This window comes from Coenobita brevimanus, chromosome 1 (assembly GCF_032717465.1).
Source record: "Coenobita brevimanus isolate Jiangsu-jjx chromosome 1, ASM3271746v2, whole genome shotgun sequence".
In the NCBI taxonomy this organism is placed as follows: domain Eukaryota; kingdom Metazoa; phylum Arthropoda; class Malacostraca; order Decapoda; family Coenobitidae; genus Coenobita; species Coenobita brevimanus.
Genome location: NC_136954.1, coordinates 20933795 through 20958876, shown reverse-complemented (window position 1 = coordinate 20958876; position 25082 = coordinate 20933795).

Genomic DNA, 25082 nt, shown 5'->3' with positions numbered 1-25082 from the left:
TTCCCCTTCTTTCTCTCATTTCTCTCCTCTCTCCCTTTCTTCCTCCCTAATTCTCTCCTCCTGCTTCTCTTCTCTCATTCATGACTCTCTCCTCTTTCCTTCACTTTATTTTGCTTCCATCCTCACCTTTCCATCTCTCTCCGTCCCTCTTCTCCTCTCCTCTCGTCTTTCTCACTCATCTCCCCGTCCTTCACTTCTGCCATCTTCCTCTCCATTCCTCTTCCTCCTTCCCTGTCTCCTCCTCACCTACCCAGCCCGTGCCAGCCCGTCCTCCGGAGTCCCACTTCCAGCTAAGCACATGTATAATCCTGCCGGGGTGAGCGCATCTAAGGCTTCGTCGCAAGAGTTGGTGATACTGGAGAAAAATCGACTTTATTTCCATGCTGGCTGTCGCTTTGCTCTCCTTGCGTCGCTTTCAGCTCTCACGAGAAGCTGATACATACTGTTGACACTGAGAAACGCTGTGATATGAATAGAGATATGGCCCTTGTGTGAGCATTACTAGTCTGTTCTTGCACGTGTGTAAATGTTGACACTTGGAAACGTTTTGATTCGGAAGTTGATATGGATCGTTGCATTAGTCTTAAAAATTGTGTAAATGTTGACGTTGACTTTGAGGAACACCGTGAGGGCTTCAGAGACAAGTTACTGCCATTGCTGTTTTTTTAAGTACTGAAATTTTCTTGGAGCGATGTTTTATATATCTAAGAAAGGTTGCTGGTTCTTTGAAAGCAGTGATAAGAAACAGGGAAGTGAGCATGGAAGTGAAAAAGTTACTACATGACAGTATTGTGATACCAACTCTAACGTACGGAAGTGAAGCTTGGACGTTGTTGGAAGGACACAAGTCAAGAGTGAGAGCAGTGGAAATGAGTTATTTAAGAGGAGCCTGTGGAGTCACATGGAGAGACAGGCTGACGAATGAGGATATAAAGGAGCGTTGTGGTGTTGATGTGGATGTGATAGGAAGCGTTATGAGGAACACACTGAGGTGGTTTGGCCATGTGGAGAGGATGGAGGGTGAAAGACTGACGAAGAGAGTATATGTGCGTGAGGTGGAGGGGGGAAGAGGGAGGGGGAGGCCGAGGATGAGATGGAGGGATGGGGTGGAGAGGTATATGAGAGAGGGGGGTGTGAGTTGGGAGCAGGGTAGTGAAATGGCGGGGGACAGGGCGACTTGGAGGCGACTTGTTTGTGGCCACCCCATATGGGATTGAGGCGTCTGGCAATAGATCTATCTATCTATCTATCTATCTATCTCTATCTATCTATCGATAGATAGATAGATAGATAGATAGAGATAGGTATGTATAAAACACACACACACACACACACACACACACACACACACACACACACACACACACACACACACACACACACACACACACACACACACACACACACACACACACACTGTAACAATCATGCCACTAATGAAAGGCGTTGTATTCAACTCTGAACGCGCTTGCGGTACAGGGTGATTTCAGATTCAAATTGCCGTCTCACCTGCTGTTTAGTGCATAATGTACGGTATACAGGGCAACACGGATCTTGTTTAATCTAAAGAGGATTAGTGTACTATAACAGAGACAAACTCTGGCAAGTGTCATACATTTGATCTAAAGAGGATACGTGTACCATACCAGAGACAAACTCTGACAAATGTCATACATTTGCCTACCAATATTGCCTCCCAAGTACTAGCTAGTTCAGCTGCCTCCAGACGATTTTATTGGGCTTAGAGATGACGTCCTGTAGTTAAGGGTTAATGTAGCCTGTATCATGCCTCTCAAATTCGAAGTGTTCCTAAGTATAGTGATATAAATTGGTGGTAATAAGTACTGAATGCGAATCATATGCACTGAATGGAGTTAATGAATTTTTGACTTAAGTTGTTACACATGAGATTTTGCACAGGTATTGTCACGTGTATTGCCCTTCGCCAGCAGGCTCTTATTCGTGAACCTCATAGGCACAGATCTGAGAGCTCCCCTCTTTTTTCAGCTTCTGAAAATGCTCCCGAACTTACATATTCCTTCTGCTGAGCGGTAAAGGGTTAATACATGGGTGTGAGACAATGATATACCAGGAATGTGAAGTTTACAGGAAGACTTTTTTTTTTTTTTAATTGGAATGATGATGATGATGATGATGAGGTTAATGATGAGGATGGTTGCTGTTTTTGTTGTTGTTGTGTTCTCTGGCTCACCTAGGCGTGAACTCGATGGCTTGCAGGCTAAAATTGCCCATTTCTTACAGTCCACCGTCCTCTTTTCATGAATCAGGAAAGTAGTTGGTGGACGCTTTTATCAGTGAGCTTCCTAGTTGTATAAGTGCCACCACGTGAAGGCGTCCCTCACCCGAATTGATGATTAGGATCATATTGATAGGAAGAGGTTAACGTTATGTTGTTTTTGTTATTAAAATAATATCAATGATGTTGTTGTTGTTGTTGTTGAAGATGATGATGATGATGATGATGACAGGCAGAATTTTTTTTTTTTTGTCATCACTGAAATCAGTTGAATTATAGTAGTAGTGGTGGTGGTAGTAGTAGTAGTAGTCGTAGTTGTTTGACTCGGGTCTGTCTGGTCGAGCAGACCCGCCGACCCCTAGAGGATGAGTTGATAATTTCCAGAGTTTGAGCGATGAACTATTGGATGTACAATGGGTCACAAACGTATCTGTGCACAATATGCGTGAAACATTTGGAATACAGAACGAAGGTCACTGAAATATTAGTGTTCGACCTACCACACGTTGGTAGCCCTGATGTCGGGAGGTGTTATGTATCGCCAACTAGCAATATCGTCTTGCAAACATACAGCAAACGTTATGTTTATATAGACAGTCACTGGTCATACACAATGAGACGTTGGTAACCATCAGCAGTTGATCGAATGTTTCCGGTAGGCATCGGACCTCCTGTGCACAGATACATTTGTGTCCCACAGTACGAACTGTTTCACGGGGCACTCTGTTGATAAAGTTCATTCACTTTAAATTAACATAAATTTTCATTCTCTGCAGCTTATTTCTTGTCGCTCAGTGGCAAAGACAATGCTGTGGCTCTGCATCTTTCCTGCAGAACTTTGTGACCTAGCCTCATCTTCTAGTGTTAATCTATTGCTATAACTCATCATTCAAAATGGGGGGATGGCAGTTTTAGGCCAAGGTAAAGTGAACAGAGTATTGTTTCCCTACCTCTGTGCTTTGTTAATCCTGTTTCTGGATCATTCCCACCCTATTAATGGTAGTGTAAGGTGGTGGTGGTGATGGTGGTGGTGGTGGTGATGGTGGCGAGGCAATGATGATGGTAGTGGCGATGATGATGATGGTGACAAGAGACTACCAATATAAAGCTGTTTTCATCCATAGCATTATTGACATTCAGACTCCTGTGACTCCTTTTCTGGTAAATAAAATCGTCTAACGTTAACTGGGGCAAACTACTAGAACTAACTCTCTTCCGAATAAAATCGTCTGGCGTTAAACAAAATAAAATACGAGATTCTTCTAGCCATGAGAGAGAGAGAGAGAGAGAGAGAGAGAGAGAGAGAGAGAGAGAGAGAGAGAGAGAGAGAGAGAGTACTAATTCTCGTTTTCTTTCCCACAGGTGAGTTCCGGTTCGCCTTACATGTCGCTGATGTTGTCGTGGTATGTACTGAAGTTGTTTAGGCTCCCTTGCACCTCTTCCTTAGCGACTTATTTTTGGATATACCTGGTTAATATCCTTTAGTGTGTAATTTTTGCAGGTTATGGTAATAATACAGTAGATGGATTTATGTAACACAGAGGAGGGCAGTAAGATGTAATAAACAAAACAAATCACTTAAGGTTTAGGGAGCTTCCTTACACGACGAGAATACGGGCTCATGAGCATGAGGTTGTGTCCTGGGGGTGGCTTGGAGAGGAATTGGAAGTAAACCAAGATATATAGTCTCGTTTTCTTAGGAAGTTTTCTTAGACCTCTTCGTAATTCATTGGTTTCTATATATGTCACGATGATAGACTTTTGTGTGGAGTTGATGCAGTGTGTGAAATTTATGCGGTGTATGATTTATGCAGTGTGTGTTGGTATTTAAGAGATCTAAAGGCTATGAGAGAATTTTGATAAGTACTATTCGACAAAAAGAAAAAAAGGAAGATAAAATACTGTCTCCTATGCTAGCGAGACACTAGTGAATGGACAAGTGACTGTGTATGATGGAGGATAGTGTGTCGTGGTAGGAGGGGTCGTTACTGAGGAGGGATAGAGACACCATCAAGTTGTATGAGTTTGATGTGGAGAAGGACACGAGGTAGACCAAGACTCAGACGCAGGAATTGGGTGATAGATTCCATGAAGGAGGGTGATTTGTCACGAAAGGAGGAGTCGTTACTGAATAGGGAGTGAAACTTATAAGGATTCTCTCTCTCTCTCTCTCTCTCTCTCTCTCTCTCTCTCTCTCCTCCTCCTCCTCCATTGTCTCGTCCCCTTTTCACCTTTCCCTATTCCCTTTCCACTTCCTCCCTTTCACCATCCAGTTATTTCCATCCTATTGCACAGGGAATTGGCCGCAAATTTCTGGCTTTTTCCTCGTCACAGGGGCGATTTTGGAAAGCCTGAATGAATCTGTAAGGGCCTTTGGGGGTCTGTAATAAGGTTGGTGAGTAGGAGCAGTGAACGGAAGCGTAGGCCAGGAAGGAGGGACTAAATCACACCGTTTGCTTTTCAGTGGACCACCAAATATCGTGGCAAATTTGTAAACTATATTTCTGGTGAATGAAATCATCTGGAATTTGGAAGACTGAGGAAGGTAAATAGTGTTGGCGGTGGTGCTGCTGGAGGAGGAGGAGAAGGACACTAATATCCATCTACTTCATGACCGTTAAATAAAGGAAAAGTGTACAGTAACATTTGAAACCAAATGATGCGCTCTTGGAACCAGGTTATTATTTAGGATAATGTGTAAAAGTTTCATAATTTATTCATTTTCAAAGTGGAGCTATGTACCTGACCGCACCTGTACCTGCGAGTGTTAATTAACCGTATTATCAGGTAGTATTTTGACTCTTGCCGTATTTCAGAGAGTACGATTGCAGCGCTTGGAGGAACACTGCAGGATTTCCAGTCGAACAGGATAAACGGATGTCCAGCTTATGCCAACAGAGAGCCAGATATGTAGCACATCTCCTCTCTCTCTCTCTCTCTCTCTGTCTCTCTCTCTCTCTCTCTCTCTCTCTCTCTCAAAAGAAAAAAGTCAGGAGATACGAGAATGAAAAGACGTCCTCGGGCTGAAAATGTTTAGTATTGGACCATTAGGTGTAGAAGGTTTAGAAAAATATGTAGTTTTTTTTTCTCGTAATTTTTGCGTTTTGTGTGTGTGTGTGTGTGTGTGTGTGTGTGTGTGTGTGTGTGTGTGTGTGTGTGTGTGTGTGTGTGTGGAGGAGCATCTGTGTGCGGCTCAGCCATCATTAACCCAGACCGTCACAAACGCTGTCATTGATTACTGAGAGAGAGAGAGAGAGAGAGAGAGAGAGAGAGAGAGAGAGAGAGAGAGAGAGAGAGTTAACTCCTTCACTACTATGATGCTTTCCAAACTTTGAGTGTAATCGTCTCCTTGTAGAAAGACTGATACCAAACACCCCATTTTTCGTCAGACTGATACCAAACACCCCATTTTTCGTCTCATTATGTCTATATCAGTATACCACATTAGATTCGCTGCAGGACTGAGCCTTCTCGGAGGAAGATTGACAGTCAGAATTGACATTCTCTCATGCTGGCGAAGGACGAAAGGAAAATGGGTGTTTGTATGAAGAAAGGTGTATGTAGAAGTAGAATTGTTATATTGGCTACAGAGTGTATCAGAGGCCAGTTAAGTCATCGGTGAAGCTGACAGGGAGTGATTATACGGCATAGGAAAAGACACACTACTAGCATCCACTTTAAATGCCCGCCACGTTTTAGGCTCGAACCCTGGATTATGTCGCGTATCATAATTAGGCCCACAATGGAGTATGAATATAACTCTGTATATAATCTTAATACACATACATCTGCCGGGCTCACTTATCCATGTGTCAGCCTTTAATTAGACTCTTTTATTCTGTGGGTGAAGCGTGTCAGATAATTATTAAGTGTGGTGTATTAGTGAGTTACTGGCGTGGCATGATTAGCTCGTTATTCAAGGGATTTACTAGCGCCGGTGCCGTGTGTGGCCCAGATGGCTTACACTGATTATCACGTTAATAAGTCTGGTGTCTCTTTGTAAGTGGCCTTAGGATGGAAGTGTAAAGTAGGACACAGGTCTGTACAGGGGAAGTAACTTAAAATTTTCAGTAAAGCATTGTGAAGAATCCTTTATATCTGTATCTTTTTATCTGCCTGTCTGTGTCTGTCCGTCTGTCTGAATGTCTGTCTGTCTGTTTGTCTGTCTGTCTGCTTGTATATGTTTCAATGTAGCTACTGTATTGTTACGGTATGTATGTATGTATGTACGTAGTATGTACAGAGTATGTATGTAAGTATTGATGTGTATATGTTTGTATTTGTACGGTATGTATGTATGTATGTATAGGTGTGTATTTATGTACAGTATGTATAGGTGTGTATTTGTGTATGTATGTATGTATGTGTGTATGTATATGCAGTCCTATTATAACCCTACGAAGAGCGTGGGGGGGGGGGCACTTAAACTACTTAGGCCCAACATTTAGGCGAGTGACCAGTTGCTTATCCCTGAGTGGTAATATGTGGTCAGTAATGCCAACCAACCCTCCGATGTCAGCCCTTTAAACCATCATGCCTCCATTTGGGTATATGGTTACAGTACACACAATAAAACGTTTTCTGGGATTTACTCTAAGTGGATTTGGGGATTTCGTAGCAATTTCCTCCTCACGAATTAATATTACACATCCTGGTATCCCCGTAGGTGTTAATGAGGTAAACTGTCATAATCCTTAGCCCCTTTTCTTTACCGATTTACTCAGCACATAGCTCCCATATCCTCTTGTAATCTGTGTCTTTATTAAAACTCGATTAAAATACAAGAAAATGTGTATGTGTAACATGCTAATTATATCGCCTAGGATAAGTGTTACGAAGCCACTTACAACTCTGACAATAGGATGACCGCGCCAACTAATGACTATTTTGTTTTCCCAAGTCACCTGAAATGAAGTTATAAGATTCCTCACTTGAAAATTTGGCACGTGTTGGAGCGAGCAGTTTTGTTTATTTTGCAGTCCTGGCTTTGCAACCCTGTCCGTCGCTGCTCCGTAGTTTTTATAATTTCCAATATAATCCTGTTTGGAGCTCAGTTTGGCTTTTTGGGGAGGGGAGGGGTAGGTTTCAGCAATATGGTGTTGAGTTTTGAGTAAAGTCACCATAGCATCACCTACTTGTTCTGTATTACATTCTTTTAAGCTTTACAACAGTGTGTAGATCCGCTGTAGGATTGAAAAGTTCCAAGAATAACCTGGCTTTGGTGCTGAGTGTTATTATTATTATTATTATTATTATTATTATTATTATTATTTATTGCAGGATGGTGGGGAATTTTTAGAACAGCCACTCACGTAACACGTGCTGCTTTTCCATAAGCTTTTCTCGTCTGTTAAAGAAGCTTCCCAACACCTTTTCCTTAGCTGTTTATTTTGCTATTTGCGCATTATTGTCATTTTCTGCGTTATGACCACATTGCACATTAGCAGAAGGCATAGGAGTTCTTTGCAAGATGTTTGCGTAAGGAGGGGGGCAGATATAGGTAGTGATCATCAACTTGTTGTGTCAAAGATTAAAATAAAACTTAAGAGAAACGTTAATGGTAATTGTACAGGAGGTAATAATTATGATTTTGATGAGCTAAGAAGTGATGAGAACACGAAGGAAAAGTTTCGGTGGGAATGTAGGAACAGGTTTCTAGTCCTGCAGACTTTGATGGAATCTGAAGACAGTGATATTAATCAGATGTGGAGAGAGGTAAAAGAGGTTTTGCATGACAGTGCTAAAGTTACTATTAAGAAAAAGGGAAAAGCGAGAAGGAAAAAGTGGATGTCAGATGAAACATGGAATGCAATTCAGAAAAGGAAAGAGGCGAAGTTAAGAAGTGAAGAACAACATGCTGAAGGCCAGGTAGTTGAAGTACTTAGAGCAAAGTACTGGAGTTTACATTCTGAAGTAAAAAAAACTCGTTAGACGTGATAAGAGGAGGCTATATGATGAAAAGGCAACAGAGACAGAAATTAAATTAAGTAAAAATGACGGTCAGAGCACAAGAGCAGCGTATCAGGCCATAAAGGAGTTAACTGGGACTGAATAGAGAAGGAAGGAAATACCTGTACGAGATAGAAATGGTAATTTGATGACAAGATTTGGATATGAAAGGAAGGTGGAAAGAGCATTTTGAATCTGTTCTAAACAGACCAATCCCAGCCGAAGAGGACATTTTGCCAGCCGAGAGAGATTTGCAGATCGAAACAGGGGATATAACTTTAGAAGAGGTAGCAAAATCTATAAAGGAGTTAAAGAATTTTAAGGCCCCTGGAGAGGATGGAATATTTCCTGAAATGCTTAAGGTGGAAAATGACAAGTTGATGAATGCGCTTTTGAAACTTTTTAATGTGATTTGGGATAATGGTGAAATTCCAGGAGAGTGGAAAAATGGAGTGAATATAAAAATACCAAAAAAGGGAAATTTAAAAGTGTATGGAAATTGGAGGGGGATAACTTTGACACCTGTAGTTGCAAAAGTCTTCTCCAAAATCTTGTTGAACAGAATAGAGCCAGTAATTGATAAAATTTTAAGAAAAGAACAAGCGGGATTTAGAAAGGGTCGAGGTTGTAATGATCAGATTTTTATTGTAACGCATCTAATGCAACAAGCTAATGAGATGAAAATGCCACTTAGTATGTGTTTTGTGGATTTTGAAAAGGCGTTTGATAGTGTTTCACGTGGAGCTATGTTGAAAATTATGAGATTCTAGGGTATACCAGAAAAGTTTGTAAATATTATTTTTAGAAGCCTGCATGAAGATACTTTTTGTAAGGTAATGGTGGGTGGTTCTTTGAGTGATCCATTTCAAGTTAGGTCAGGAGTGATTCAAGGAGGAGTTCTTTCACCATTGCTGTTTGTTTTGGTTATGGATTATGTTATGAGAAAGGTTGTAAGGAGAACAGGTGCAGGAATTAACTGGAAAGAAAATAAGAAGCTGATGGATTTGGACTATGCTGATGATATTTTACTGATTTGCGGAAGTATTTATGAGATGCAGAGGGTTCTTGATTGTTTGATGGAGGAAGGAGAAAAGTGGGATTGGTAATAAATTGTGGAAAGACTGAAATCATTAATATGAACGTGGAGAACCAAATCGATTGTGTAATTGGGAATAATGTGATGAAGAATGTAGAAACCTTTAAATATCTGGGAACGATTGTATCATCTAATGGATCATTAAACAATGAAATTGAGGAGAGGCTTAGACAGGCTTGGCGAGTTTTTGGAATGTTGAAATCTGTTTGGAATAATAATATGCTTTCGGTACATACTAAAGTGAAAATTTACAAGTCCATGGTTAGACCAATTTTAATTTATGGGCATGAGTCATGGTACAGTACAATTGCAACAGATCAGAAAGTATTAGGATTTGAGAATAAAATACTGAGAAGGATTCTTGGGGTAAAGTGGCAAGACAGAGCTACAAATGAAAGAGTAATGGATATTACGAGAGTGGAACCAGTTAATGAATATGTGAGACTGTCTCGCTGGAAATGGCTGGGGCACATATACAGAAAAGAAGACAGTTTAATACAGGATGTGCCAGAGTGGACTGCTAGGGGAAGAAGAAGTAGAGGTAGGCCGAGGGAAACCTGGTTGAGGACAATGAAAAGACAAGCAGGAGAAGAGTGTTGGTGGGATCTGAAGGAGATGGCAAGAGACAAATATTGGTGGAGAGAGTTCATCGAGGCGCTATGCATCCCGTGGGGTGCCACAGGAAATGATTAATTGATTGATGTATATTCACGTAATATCGCCTAACTTTACATGCATAACGTACAAAACGGTACTAATCTGCCTTATCCAAAAATAAATCACTAAGGAAAAGGTGTTAGGGAGACTCCTTAACTGAAGAGAATGCAGGCTCTCTCTCTCTCTCTCTCTCTCTCTCTCTCTTGTTCGTTATTACGGCGGCGAACTTTGACAATAACCACATACATAAAGCCCATTATTTTTTCCATGAGATTTCCTGTCATGTGCATAGGTCCGTTGTACGTTCACCCCTTCCTACCGACGACGTGATTCTCAGTTTGTACCTGCTACCTTCATGCGATTTTATTCAGCTTGGGATAAAATTTTCGAACTGGAGGGGTTAGTTCCGGCCATCCTAAACCCTTTCTGCACGAGGGATGATGGCCAGGTTGATGGAAATCATCTAGAGATGGATTAAATTGTAAAAAGACATCATCTTACTCAAGAGGTTAATAATATCTGAGATAACCCAGTTTCTCTCTCTCTCTCTCTCTCTCTTTCATTATGTACCAATTTCTGAAAAGCCACTGAAATAGAATCTGTTATTATTCCTAAGTTTTCCAGCGTTATCCATAAATCCGAAGTAGCACTAGTAGTCCCCGGAGTACCGGTACCACACTTTGGTGATGTGAGGGGTATGTGCTGCCAGACCCTACTTCGTGTCTTGATAGTGTTCTTAATTCCTCGCTAAGATCACTCGCCCGAACAAGATAACAATAAAATAACTTAATTCGTCGCTCAAATCACCCGCTCAAACAAGATAACAGTAAAATACCTCGACGAATAATTTGACATTCATATGAGATCTGGAAAAGTTGGGTGTGAGTGACAGGGATGGGTTCTGTGTAGCCGAAACGTACAGGAAGTAAAGAATTCATGCTCTATCCTGTGTCTCTATCCCACCCAACATTTCCGTTTGTCACAGTGGATTATCAACATACGAATTTTGTTTTTGCAGGTTGTCTAAAAGCATATTTTTTTCAATGGATATTTGCAAACTTAGGTATTTTATTTGAGTTTACCCCAGGCGAGTTTGTTCAGCTGAGTGGAGTCCTGATGAGCAGAGGATTAAAAAAGAATTTCCTTTAAACTTTTCTATTCCTGTATATGCGCTCAGGTACTATATTAAGGCTAACACAAGACGATTTCGTTCAGAATTCCCATTATCTTTTTTTTTTATGAAAGAGAAAATAATTTTTTTATTAAGTTCTCCTTCCCAATGAAAACTGAACAAAAACGAGCAAAAATCAAGAACCATTCATTTCTAGATGCCTGGAAACACTGAGTATAAAAGACTGGAGGGCATTAACAGAGAGAAATACAGGCTAACGAAGACAGTCCCTAATTGCTCTGATTTGGCCTAAAAGTGCCGTATCTCCTTCTTGAATACTGACTTGTAACAATAGGTTAACGCTAGAATATTATGCAGATCATGAGGAAGTGCTGTGGAAAGGACATGGAGCCAAAGTATTGTCTTATTCTGCCATTGAAGTACGTGAAATAAGCTGCAAAAGGACAAACATCTGGGCCAGGTTATGGTAAACCGACTATATACTGTAGTTGCATACACGAAAAGCAGAGTGAATCATTTAACAATGAAACCGAAATGGGGTGAGAGTGCGTTGCCAGAAGGTTGCCGCTCGCCAGCCTGAGCGGGGAAGGAATAAACTCGGACACTTCAGAAGAGCAGTGGCCTTTGGGATGACGACAATAGAGGGACAAGATGCAACACTGCGGGGAAGAAGAAGAGACTGGAGAGAGTTAGTCAAAGGATAGTAGATGAGACGGAAAGCCCTGTAATCCACCCTGCTTAGAAGAGCTGTATGTGGTGAGACCTCCCACACACACACACACACACACACACACACACACACACACACACACACACACACACTAATAGTACCCTTGTTCAGAGTATCTGTGCAAGGTTAGCCTGTTTAGTCCGAGGACGCCCTTTTTAATTTATTATATTCTTACTACCGACACACGATTTTATTTAGTTAAGGGAAGACCACTTTGAGATGAAAAGATTAGATACAGACTACATTAACCCCTTCAACTCGAGGACGCCCTTTCTGTTTCATCCCTGCCACTGAAAATTTTGCTGTATTCAGCTTGAGAGACCACCTCGAGATGGCCATCAACCCCATCTTAACCACTTTCTTTTTGCTGCCTCCAGAATATTATGTTCACCTCAGGAGGGAATTCGAACAGGGAAGGGTTAGATATAGTCATCATAAACCCCTTTACTACTAGAGGGGCTTTACTGGGTGAATAAAAACTCTGATGGCAATAGTACTAAATATCAAAGAGGTCCCTGGCATAAGAGATTAACATTTCGGACTCAAATGCTCACTCAGTTGAATAAAATCACCTGTCCCTCAGTAAACTGAAATATTGTAATAAAACTGGCGTGACGGTGAAAGGGTTAAAGAGTTAGTTTAAAAGAGAAGAAAACTAAAAGACTTAAAAGAAATACCTGGGGCAGGTAATTTCCTCATTTCCCTCCAATTTTACACCACTCACAATGCAGCCGCCAACGTCAAGAAAAAGAAAATGAAAAATTCCTGGATTCTTTCGAGTCTTTCCGCCATTAATTGCCCCGATTATACTTGCAAATGTTACAGAAAAAGAGGGTGGCAGCTTCACGGACCTGCCTCACCCCTGCCTCATTTTTACCCTGCCTCACCCCTCTTCAGAGGAGAGTAAAGGAACACAATGGAAAGTAAACAGCAACAGAGCTCTCGGTTCTCTCGAGGCTGTTTGTTACATTATGGGGTATAACGAAGGTAAATAGTTTATGATTCGAACACTAGGATACACGATTAGGAAAGCTTACAAGTTTTTATTTTTTCCTTTTATTTTTCCTTCTTCACCTCACACCCTGCCTGACTCTCATGCCCTAGCTTATCCTTCACCCTGTTCCATCTCCCTACCTTACCCTACCTCACTCCTGCCTCCTCCTGCCTGACTCGTGTGCCTCATCTCGTCTTACCCACTTCCCTTCCCCCTTTGCCTGACCCCTTTGCCTGACCCCTCTCCTTGTTTCATTTTTGCTGTCTTTCCTACTAATTTTATTTTGTTTCATCTCTAGCCTTTGTCACCCCTCTTCCTGCCTCACCCCTCGACTCAAAATGCCACGACCCCGCCTCACCCTTTACTATGCCTCACCCTTCACCATGCCTCACCCTGCCTCACCCGTTTGTCACCCTGCCTCACCCGTTTGTCACCCAGCCTCACCCGTTTGTCACCCTGCCTCACCCCTTTGTCACCCTGCCCAACCACTATGTCACCCTGCCCAACCACTATGTCACCCTGCCTCACCCTATTGTCACCCTGCCTCACCTTTCCGTCACCCTGCTGCACACCTCCATCACCCTGCCTCACCCCTCACTATGCCTCACCCCTCGCCCTGCCTCTCCCCTCACAATGCCCCACCTCTCACCTTGCCTCACTCCTTACCTTCCCTCACTCCTCACCGTGCCTCACCCTTCACCCTGCCTTACCCTTCATCCTTCCTCACCCTTCACCCAGCCTCAACCCTCACGCTACTTTTCCCCTCTTGCTGCCTCACCCCTCATCCCGCCTCACCTTTCACGATGCCGTACCTTCACCCTGCCTCACCCCACACCCTGCCTCATCCATCACTTTTCCGCATCCTTCACCCTGTCTCACCCCTCACCCAACGTCTTCCCTCACCCTGCCTAACTCCTCATCATGCCTCTTCCCTCACCCTGCCTCAACTTTTCCCCTCTCCCTGTCTCACCCTTCATCCTGCCTTACCTTTCACGCTGCCTTATCCTAACCCTGCCTCACTCCGAGCCCTTCCTCATCCCTTACCCTTCCTCATCCCTCACCCTTCCTCGTCCCTCACTCTTCCTTGTCCCTCACCCTTCCTAGTCCCTCACCCTGCCTCAACCCTCACCCTGCCTCATCCCTCACCCTGCCTCACCCAACACCCTGCGTCATCCCTCACCCTGCCTAACTCCTCACCGTGCCTCATCCCCCACCCTGCCTCATCCCCTACCCTGCCCCATACCTCATCCTGCCTCACCCCTCATCTTGCCTCACCCCTCATTCTGCCTCACCCCTTATTCTGCCTCACCTCTTTTGCTGCCTCACCTCTTTTGCTGCCTCACCCCTCATGCTGCCTCACCCCTCATGCTGCTTCACCCCTCATCTTGCGTCGCCCCTCGCATCCTGCCTCACCCCTCACACCCTGCCTCACCCCTCACACCCTGCTTCACCCCTCCGTCAGCTTGCCTCACCTCTCACACCCTACCTAACCTCTCATTCTGCCTCGTCCCTCATCCTGCCTCAGTCGTCATCCTGCCTCACCCCTCATCCTGTCTCACCCCTCACCCAGTCTCACCCCTCACCCAGCCTCACCCCTCACCCTGCCACACCCTCATTCTCCCCTCGCCCTGCTTCCCCTCCTAACTCTGCTTTTCCTTTACGCCTCTCCCCCTCCCCCCCACGCCTCTAGCACAGGCTGCGTACGTTTGCGTTATCGACACGTGATGTAAAACGCTCCCCAGGGCTGAATGGCTGGCGTAGAGGGTACTTGTTGTTGTTGTTGTTGTCAAAGTAAATATGGTTAGGATGTAGGGAGTGGTAGATGTTGAGGGTTAGGGATGTTGACATGTGGAGTTGGTGATGTTGAAATGTAACACCTCTTCCTTTGCGATTTATTCTGCACATTACGCATTGTAGAGATGTGGAGAAGAGGATGTAGAGATGTGGAGAAGGTCATGTAGAGATGTGGAGATTAAGTTGTAGAAATAGAGACGTAGATGTAGAGAGGTGTAGATGTGGAAATGTATTTGTAGATTTGTAAAGCTGCAAATGTACCGATGTAGATATAGATACTTAGGGTAGATGTAGGTACGTAGATGCAGATGTTGATACGTAGAGATGTAGATACGTAGATGCGCATGTAGGTACGCAGAGAAGTCGATGTAGATATGTTGAGATATAGATGTAGATGCTCAGGGACGTAGTAGATGTAGATATGTTGAGATGTAGACGTAGATACTTAGGGATGTAGTAGATGTAGATACGTAGAGGTGTAGATGTAGATACTTAGGGATGTAGTAGATGTAGATACTTTGGGATGTAGTAGATGTAGATACATAGAGATGTAGATGTAGATACTTAGGGATGTAGTAGATGTAGATAAGCAGAGATGTAGACACTTAGGGATGTAGTAGATGTAGATACGTAGAGATGTAGTGCTGAAGATTCGAAGGCCTGATAAGAAATTGGAGCGACTGTTAATCGACTGGGGGATATTACTGTTGGGAGCCGTGTTTTGAGCTGTCAAGATGCCGTGACACCTCTTCCTTAGTGATTTATTCTGCACATTACACTTAAATGTTCTTTTTGTTAATAATGTAAAGTGTGCCAATTACACGGAAGGGAATGCTAAAGTGTAGAGATGTAGAGGTAAACACAGATCCCAGAGGAGAAACAGGCAGGTGGGGGTTGGCATCTAGAGGGTGTGGCCAGAGGCAGGTTAATGAGCTATACGCTATTTGGTTGACCTGTGCAGCTGAGACGTATGGGGCAATTAGGGTGTGTTTGATTCGCGGCTGCTGATTGGCCGCCGATGATGTAAATCTACAGCTATTTTTATTTGAACACATATATACATCTATATTTGTAAATTGTCTGAAATATAAGCAGCCAGTTTAAATGTGGACTAATTTCCGAAGCTAATGAGGTCAATATTAGCTTTATAAGTTTACTGTAATCAAAGATAATTAAAGTTGATTAAAAAGTTTTATAAAATGATGAGGGGCGTTTGAAGAAAATTTTCCACCCATGGTGGACACCCACGTCCGCATGTTGCACCGCATCCACCCACGGTGTACACCTACGTCCGCATGTTGCATTATAATATCCTTGTGTACACCTACGTCCGCATGTTGCATTATAATATCCTTGTGTACACCTACGTCCGCATGTTGCATTATAATATCCTTGTGTACACCTACGTCCGCATGTTGCACTACAGTACATGCTGGCATTTACTTCAGTGACATAATCGGCAACCATTCAGCAGCCACAAATCAAACACACTCTACTTCCCTCATACATCTCAGGTGCACAGGTCAATCAAATAGACTATAGTATACCTGCCGTCAGGTAACTTGTCTTTTAAGCCCCGCCCCCATACTGAAGTCGTTGTCCCGCCCCTCCCCACCCACTCTCTGGGCGGTTGGTGAGGAGAGGCGGGGCTTGAAAGACGGGTTGCTTGCTGGCGGGTATAATATATAATGTGTATATGGTGCCTGGCTTCCATAAAAATATCATAAACTAGAAACAAACATTGTAAAAAGATTGTTAAAAAGCAATAATGGAAAAAAATGCAGAAATGGAAAATAAGAATGCACAAAAACAAGAGAACATTTTTGGGCAGGGAGGAGATTCCGAGTTGTATATCCATTACAACATTTCACCAGGTACAAACTTTTTCTGAATACGACGTGGAATGTAGTAATGGAGGTTTCTGTGCTATTTACATTTCTTCCTTCTTCACTTTTTCCATCAATAGAATATTTATTTTTATTTCTAGTGTAGATTCTAACCTGTATACCAAAACAAGTGGCCCATAACCTTTACAAAAATCATTGACTATATATATCCAGAATAAGAATAACGCGCTGTCGTACTGAAGGGGTTAATAGGTATAGTATAAATTGATACCACCTGCTAGCATGACCTCATCAAGTGCCCAGAATAGGTAAATCTCTCTCTCTCTCTCTCTCTCTCTCTCTCTCTCTCTCTCTCTCTCTCTCTCTCAGCCTTTTACGTGCCATCATCCTGTCAGAGGCAAGCGAGTCGACAGGATACGGAAAGTTAGGGGAATTTCGAGCAACCTTAATGCCGGAAGAGAGAGAAAAAGATAGAGAGAGAGGGGAGGGGAGGACTGTAAAATATAGTGGAGAGGGAGAGGAAGGACAATTTTTTTTTTTCATATAAATAGGAATACAGACAGACAAATAGGTAGATCGAAACAGACAGACAGAGAGGAGCAGGAAAATAGAGGGAATGGAAGGCTGAAAGAATGGAGCGAAAGACTAGTATGTAGAGAAAGTGAATGAAAGGATAAAGGAATGAGAGAAATGAAAGAAGGAAGTGGAGAGAGAAGGAAGACAGTCAACCAAGATAAGAAACAGAAATGAATGTAATGAGAGAGAGAGAGAGAGAGAGAGAGAGAGGGGAAATAAAAAACTAATACCATAATGAAAGGAGAAAAAAAGAGAGTGAGAGATAGCGAAGGAAGTAAAAAAGAAACAGAAAATAATAATAGTAAAAAGAGAGAAGATCAAAGTCAACACTCTCTCTCTTACCCCCTCACCTCCTCTGAAGAAAAAACGACAAGGAGTGAGAAAGTGAATGAAAAAAGCAAGAAAGAAAGAGAAGAAACTGAAGACTGACATCAAAGAAGAGAGAGAGAGAGAGAGAGAGGTTAAAGGGGACAGCCTTTATCCCCTTCACAACAAATGGTTTCTCCAGTCAGCAAACCCGTATAGGAATAACACACACACACACACACACACACACACACACACACACACACACACACACACACACACACACACACACACACACACACACACAACCTCATTGGACTCAAGAGGATAAGACTGTCAGGTATACGATGTTGTAGCAGTTATTGAATCCTGAATTTTACTGTATCTTATATTTCAATGTAAGAAAAGGGGTGACAAAGGCAGCAGACAAGATCCCTCTCAAATAGACTGTAGGGAAAAACACGATTCAATATTACAGTGGCATATTATTCATTAGATATTGAAGTTTACATTGTAATATAGCCGTGAAAAAATCGTTTCTAAGTAACTACACGTATAGTCTGCTCCCTTTTACTTGGCTAAAACTGCCATCTCACCACCGTCAGGGTTGAGTCGTAACACGATTAACACTAGAATATAATGCTAGTCATGAGGAAGTGCAATGGAAAAGATATAGAACTTTGTGAAAAAGATGTTGACTCTTATATTATTCTGCCTTTGAGCTACGGGAAGTAAGCTACTCAATCGAAAGTGTCTGGTGCATGTGAGAGGATGTGTGAAATATGTGAGAGGATGTGTGAGACATGTGAGAGGATGTGTGAAATATATGAGAGGATGGGTGAAGTATGTGAGGGTATGTGTGAAATATGTTGAGGGGATGTGTGAAATATGTGAGAGGATGTGTGAAATATGTGAGGGGATGTGTGAAATATGTGAGGGGATGTGTGAAGTATGTGAGGGGATGTGTGAAATATGTGAGGGGATGTGTGAAGTATGTGAGGGGATGTGTGAAATATGTGAGAAGATGTGTGAAGTGTGTGAGGGGATGTATGAAATGTGTTGAGAAGATGTGTGAAATATGTGAGGGGATGTATGAAATATGTTGAGAGGATGTGTGAAATATGTTGAGAGGATGTGTGAAATATGTTGAGAGGATGTGTGAAATATTTGAGAAGATGTGTGAACTATGTGAGGAAGTGTGAAATATGAGAGGATGTGTGAAATATGTGAGAGGATGTGTGAAATATGTGAGAGGATGTGTGAAAAATGTGAGAGAAGCATGTGAGAAATATTTAAAGAAGGGATGTGAAAGCAAAGAAGTGAGAGGATGTGTGAAATATGTGAGAGGATGTGTGAAATATGTGAGAGGATGTGTGAAATATGTGAGGTGATGTGTGAAATATGTGAGGGGATGTGTGAAATATGTGAGAGGATGTGTGAAATAAGTGAGGGGATGTGTGAGAAAAGTATAAATCACTTGACCTGAGAAGAGTTCCTGTCGTAGTCTTGTTTTATGCAGACTATATTTATGTTTTTACTTTATCTGACATTTTCTCTCGCCATGTTGATTCTCCTGATTTCATTGCTACCGATTACGAGTGACTGCTGTAATTGAGAGAGAGAGAGAGAGAGAGAGAGAGAGAGAGAGAGAGAGAGAGAGAGAGAGAGAGAGAGAGAGAGACTCCACTGCAGTATGAGGCCATATCTGGTCCACTTCCTCTTCACATCTCCAGACCCTTTTTTTTTTTTCCTCCTTTCACTTCCCCTGCAGACCTTTTCTTTCCTCTTTATTCCCTTCCTTCCCTTCACCTACCCCTTCTCGCCCACTTTATCTTCTCAATAATTTCCCATTTCCCTTCCACCGTATACATTCCTTTTCCTCCTCTCCCCCATCAATGTCCCTACCTCCTCCTCCCTCACTTTTCCTTCTCTTTCAGTTCCCCCTATCTTTTCCCCAGTATCTTCTTCCTTCCTTCCTTCCTCCTAACCACCCACTTCTTATACCGAAGGCCTGAACCTAAGGATGGATAAGTTTAGGCAGGGCGAACATGCAGTTGGCCACACATGAGCCTGGGACAGCGTCTTTGTGAAGCTGAGATCTAGCTACAAATTCCAACATTCATACATCACAGTTACTTGGTCATTTCATCTGTAATTTGACACCTTCGTTAATTCATGTCAGTGTCACCAACAAACATGTGGTAATGTCAAGGTTTACAAGTGTACCAAATGCCAGACCTCGGCTACACATTAATGCTGTACCAAGCGCATATGTTGCCAAGTGTACAGCGACAAAGGTTAGCCTTCTGTTTCACTACGTCTACAGTCTAATAATCTAATTGGTGCATGGCTATCACTTTCCTCCACGCCTGTAATATCAAGGTGAATCATGGGTGGGCAGGGAAACACACCACACCTCTATCTGTTAAGGAACGTTAGCCAGCAATAGTTAAGTGAAAAGCAGATGTGAACTGTTGGCAAAATTTAGTTCCTGAAATACGTCACTCAAGTGTTATCGTTCCAGGTTGCCCTACCCTCTTTTTCCCGTACTTCCCTTCCCTCCCCTTGTCTTCTTGCCCCCTCCCTCCCCACCCTCACCTCTCTCTCTCTCTCTCTCTCTCTCTCTCTCCGCTTCTCCTGAAAACACTTTCATCTTCCTCCTTTCTCATTTCCTTTCGCCCTCTTTCTTGCCTTAAATCCACTCTTTTTGCGCTCCCTCTCTTCCTTTCTGTCTCTTCTGCTTCATATTCTCCTGTTTTCTTCCCCCAACACGTCCCCAAATCCCTCCTTCCTCCCTTTCCCTTCCCTCCACACGCTACCAAGTTTCTCTCCACCATCCTTCCATCCATCCTCTCCTCCGTTTCCTCTATCTCCCATTCCTTCTACCATCCTTCCTTCCACCGACTCTCCCTGTCCATCTCCCCTTCCTTCTGCCTTCCTTCCTTCCACCTACGCATACGTGTCCCTCCATCTCCCCTTCCCTCCACCCTCCTTCCTTCCACCTACGCCTACGTGTCTCCATCTCCCCATCCCTCCACCTTCCTTCCTTCCAGCCACTCATTCGTGTCCTATTTCCCCTTTCCTTCCACCCACTCCTACGTGTTCCTCCATCTCCCCTTCCCTCCACCTTCCTTCCTCCTTTACGCCTACGCCTACGAGTCCCGCCATCTCCCTCTTCCCTCCATCCATCCTCCTACGCCTACGCTTTCATCCACCTCGCCCCCTTCCCTAATTACACCCTGAACGTTAAGAAAGATAAGTATGGCCGGAGAAGCGTACACCACTGCAATGTTTACGCTCCAAGTTCGAGAGCAAATTGGAAGGAATTGGACTGGGTTGGGTCTTTTCCTAGCCTGGTAATTGAACCCTGAGGGCAGCTGTCGCGTCGTGAGCCACCAGAACATCAGCTAGGCATTTAGGGTAGGTGGGAAAGTAGCACGCAGAAAGGTAGGTAAGCAGGAAGATGAACAGAACGAGACTTGAAGGGAGGTGGAGTGTATTTTTGGCAGGCAACAAGGTGTATATTTCAGTGTATATTATGGTCATACCTTTCTGTCTAATAAGGTTATCCTCCTTACCACACTTACAGGTATACCACCTTGGTTTTGAGTCCCTTCATTAGTGGAAGGACTTTATGGCAAAAGCCTCATCATTTGAACCAGTTTCGGGAGAAGGCTCACAGGATGAAGTTAGAAAATATAGCGGCAAATTTTAATTTTGAAGAAACTGAAAAATAAGTTAAACAGATGCATATATATAAATCAGACAGTATTAATGACACACAATAAAGAAGTTAGTGTATTTATGATATAGAATTGGAATATTACTATTTACATATACAAGGTACCCATCTTGACTATTAAGAAAAATACATTCATTTATAATTACGCAAATTTATGATAGCATTATATACCATTAACCCTCGCAGAGGAAACATAAGGATGATACTGACACAAACATAATGCCAGACTTTGGGTAATTCATTGCCTACAGTATATACATACTGAATACATACGATATTACTTCTCAGTATTAAAGCTACCCCACACGGAAGCAAAGAACATTACATCATCAAGCATTCAGATGATGCAGACACGTCAATACAAGTCCAGCCACCTTGAGCTTGAACAACTTCATCAACTCTCTTGGGTAGGGATGCCACTAAATTATGACATTTGGACGGTTCCTCACAGACTCCCAAACCTCAAGGGCTTTACCTTCTACAGCTTCAACAATTATTTCTTCACCCACGTCCCAGTCCTTGCACGTAATGGCCCATAAATTCTCAATTGGTTTTAGGTCACAACCCCTTGAGGGCCAATCGAGGACTTCCACTTTCGGGTGCTGATTTAGCCAATCCATTACCACTCTGCACATATGCATAGGACTCCTGTCGTGAACAAGTCTAATAGGATGACGATGTGGGATTGCCATATTTCTCACGGATGGCAACAAAACATTTTCTTACGTCAGTGTATTTTTGCCCTGTAAATCGTCCTTCTATTTTCGTCAATTCTCCAGGTCCATTGGCCCACATCCAACCCCAAAATGATTGACTCACCCTACCACTTTTGTCCTTCTGTATATTTTTCATCTCATACCGTGTGTTTACAGGTCTCCAGCACGTTTGAGCTCCTGCTTCCACCGACGTGAAGCGTTTCTAATCAGTAAATATTACTGTTCCAAAAATCAACGTCTCCTAAATACTGTAAAAAAAAAAAACAAAGCTTAGTCTACACTCTTTATTGGCTTGAGAGAGTTCTTCTTTCTTGGCCGTACTGTAATAGTGAATGTCCATCTCATGAATGCGTCTTCTCGTTGTCCGCGGATCGCAGGGAAGCCGTAGAGTCCGAGTAACGTTAACGGCAGAGCATTTTGCTCGTTTACCATGCCCGATAGACGGGCGACATCTTGACGAGTGAGAACTGGAGGTCTTTTACTGCAACGCTTTGTCATCACTGAACCCTTCATTTGCCACCGACTAATCCATCGATTCATGTTCTTGACAGACACCTGTGAGAAGGGTAGTTTCTGTTGATGACTTTCCCACTTCCCACATCATGATGATAAAGCCACGGAGGGTAATGACCTAAGGATCGTTTGCACTCTTTCCATCACCCACCACGTTGTCGCTTCTCTCTGCCATTTCTACAATGAATACTGTACAAAATAATGAACTAGTTGGCACTGTAGTCTGACAATTCATAGTTCACTGCTGATTATATTGCACGATAACATTGGTGAAACCATCTTGCACTGCCGCTCTCTCTCTCTCTCTTTCGTACAACCACTCTTGTCATTTCACTACATAATCAGGGGTTCTACCCATCTGCCACTGCCACATTCTTACCTTACATAATAACTTGCAGTGCTTATTAAAAAATTCGTATTGATTCAGCAGTTAATTTTTTTTCCTATAAGGGAAGGTTTGAAAAATGAGTATTTATTCTGATAATCAAGAGGCTACGAATAAAGCTGGTTAGACTGTCTCTAGGTAATATTTGTGCAATGAATGTCGTGGTATACGTAGTAAAGGGAAACTTTCCACTACCACTGGTCTTCATAGCACCAGTTAGCTCTCCCTGTATTTTTGGTCACACAGCACTGGATCCAAACAGCAGGTCCATGGACCCTCAGGAGAGTAAGTAGGTAGGAAGAGTGAAAGTGGGCGTGTCAGGACTACATATTATAATTGCAAATCATAATAGATAGATAGATAAATAGATAGATAGAGAGACAGATAGAAGCAGGGAGTCAGATGATGAGAAGGTATTGTGTCTGCGAGAATCGAGCAGTGCTAAACATGCTTACACACTCTTAACTTGAGGAATGCTTGATAGGCACACAACAGCGCCTAGTGGCCATACACACACATACACACATACTTACACACAGGCTGCTAGAACTTTCCACTCACAAGGAACACACGTGACACACTCCTGCTACACCAGAATTTAGGAAAGAGAGCTCAGACGGAGGTTAGCCACAGAACAGGCAGGAGCAGAAGGAGACAGGCCTTAGAAGAGACAGGTCACAGGGAGAAGGGCTTGGCAACTCGAGAGAGAGAGAGACAGAGAGATAGCTAGCGGGACGGGACTCTATACTTACGCTCAGTGTGAGAGACTTGTTAATATTTCCAAGACAAATAAAAATAGTCCCATACTATTCTTTACCTCTCCTGTCACTACGTGACAAATGGGAAGCTACTCCAAGATATAAAAACCGCTCGTCCATAAGTCTAAAATATATATATATATATAACTCAACCACAAAGGAACCACACAGTATTTTATGACACAAAGTCATTTATGACGTTTGGTAGCAGCGAACGTATACGAACCTCGTCTACGAATCAACATTGAATTCCTACAAAATATCAAGATTGAAAACAAAAAGAATACCTCTCACAACCAGCTCCTGACAGTATTCTCTCCACCCAGCCCCCTCCGTCTCCCCGATCATCATGCTGATGCAGAGGTCAAGAGATCACACGACGCCTTGCAAGTAGTTTAACAAAATATTGATACGATCTTGCGATTTCTACGACGAACCAGCGAATCTACGGACATCGTCTCCGAATTAAAAGCAAATTTCTACAAACGCAGGCGAGACTCTACAAGATTAGCTTCAGTTCTACAGTGAATCCCTACAAAATACAGCCTACAATGCAAATAGTCTACAAGTCATCAAAACAACTCTATAATCTTCACGTAACTTCAAGCAGCAACAAGAAGAATATAGAACAAAGCAAGTAAAGAAGAGGAAACACCGAAGCAACAAGCACACAAGCCCCCACCACTCCCTCCCGCCTATGCTGACCCAGAGGTCAAGACACGCAGCAAAACACCAAGTCCATATTCACAACTCCTCTTACTCACCCGTCTTCACTCAAGTTACTCATCGCTACTCATTCACACACCACAGCTACCAGTGTGGGAAGTCGACGTCATCATGCGTGCTTGCTGAACAGACGCCACGTCAGTCAACACACCACCTGCACCACCAGTCACACCGTTCCCACCACGGTAAAAATTAGTGAGTTACATAGTTACTTCATTTATACAATACACAGTGATAGACAATAAGCTTCTGCACAAACATATAAAACGTGCTGTATAGTTACAGCTTAAATACACATACTTACTTCAGTTATCTGCATAACTCAAACACCAAATAATCACCAACAATAAATATTCTACACTGTATATATTCATTCATTTATTATAACATTTATTTACTACCAACGAGTGTTACCATTTATACTTACATAAATACGTGTTTCATACATACAGCTATACATTATAATATCTACAAAGTAATAAAGAAAATACACCATTACAGTTACTCATTGAGCGATTAAAATAACTGTATTAAACATTTATTAATTAAAACTACCTAGTGGAAACAGATAAATTAAGTTACAAGGTAAACTAAAAAAAAAAAAAAAATGGCCAACACAAATGACGTTAGCAAGAATGAACATCTTCAACACAATCGTGAAGACAATGATTTCCACACAGTGCTGACACACATATTACCCACGATAGGTACAAGTGAACAACAAGTCAGTGTATATAGTTAATATTGTATATAGTGTATATATATTTTTTTTTATATAAAATAACAAAATATGGGACTATATAATATCATTTTCAGTAATACCTGTGCAATATAAACTAAACTTTAAAAAAGTATCCCAAGGAAATTAGCCAGTAATTATGCAACCATGAACAACATAGAAAAA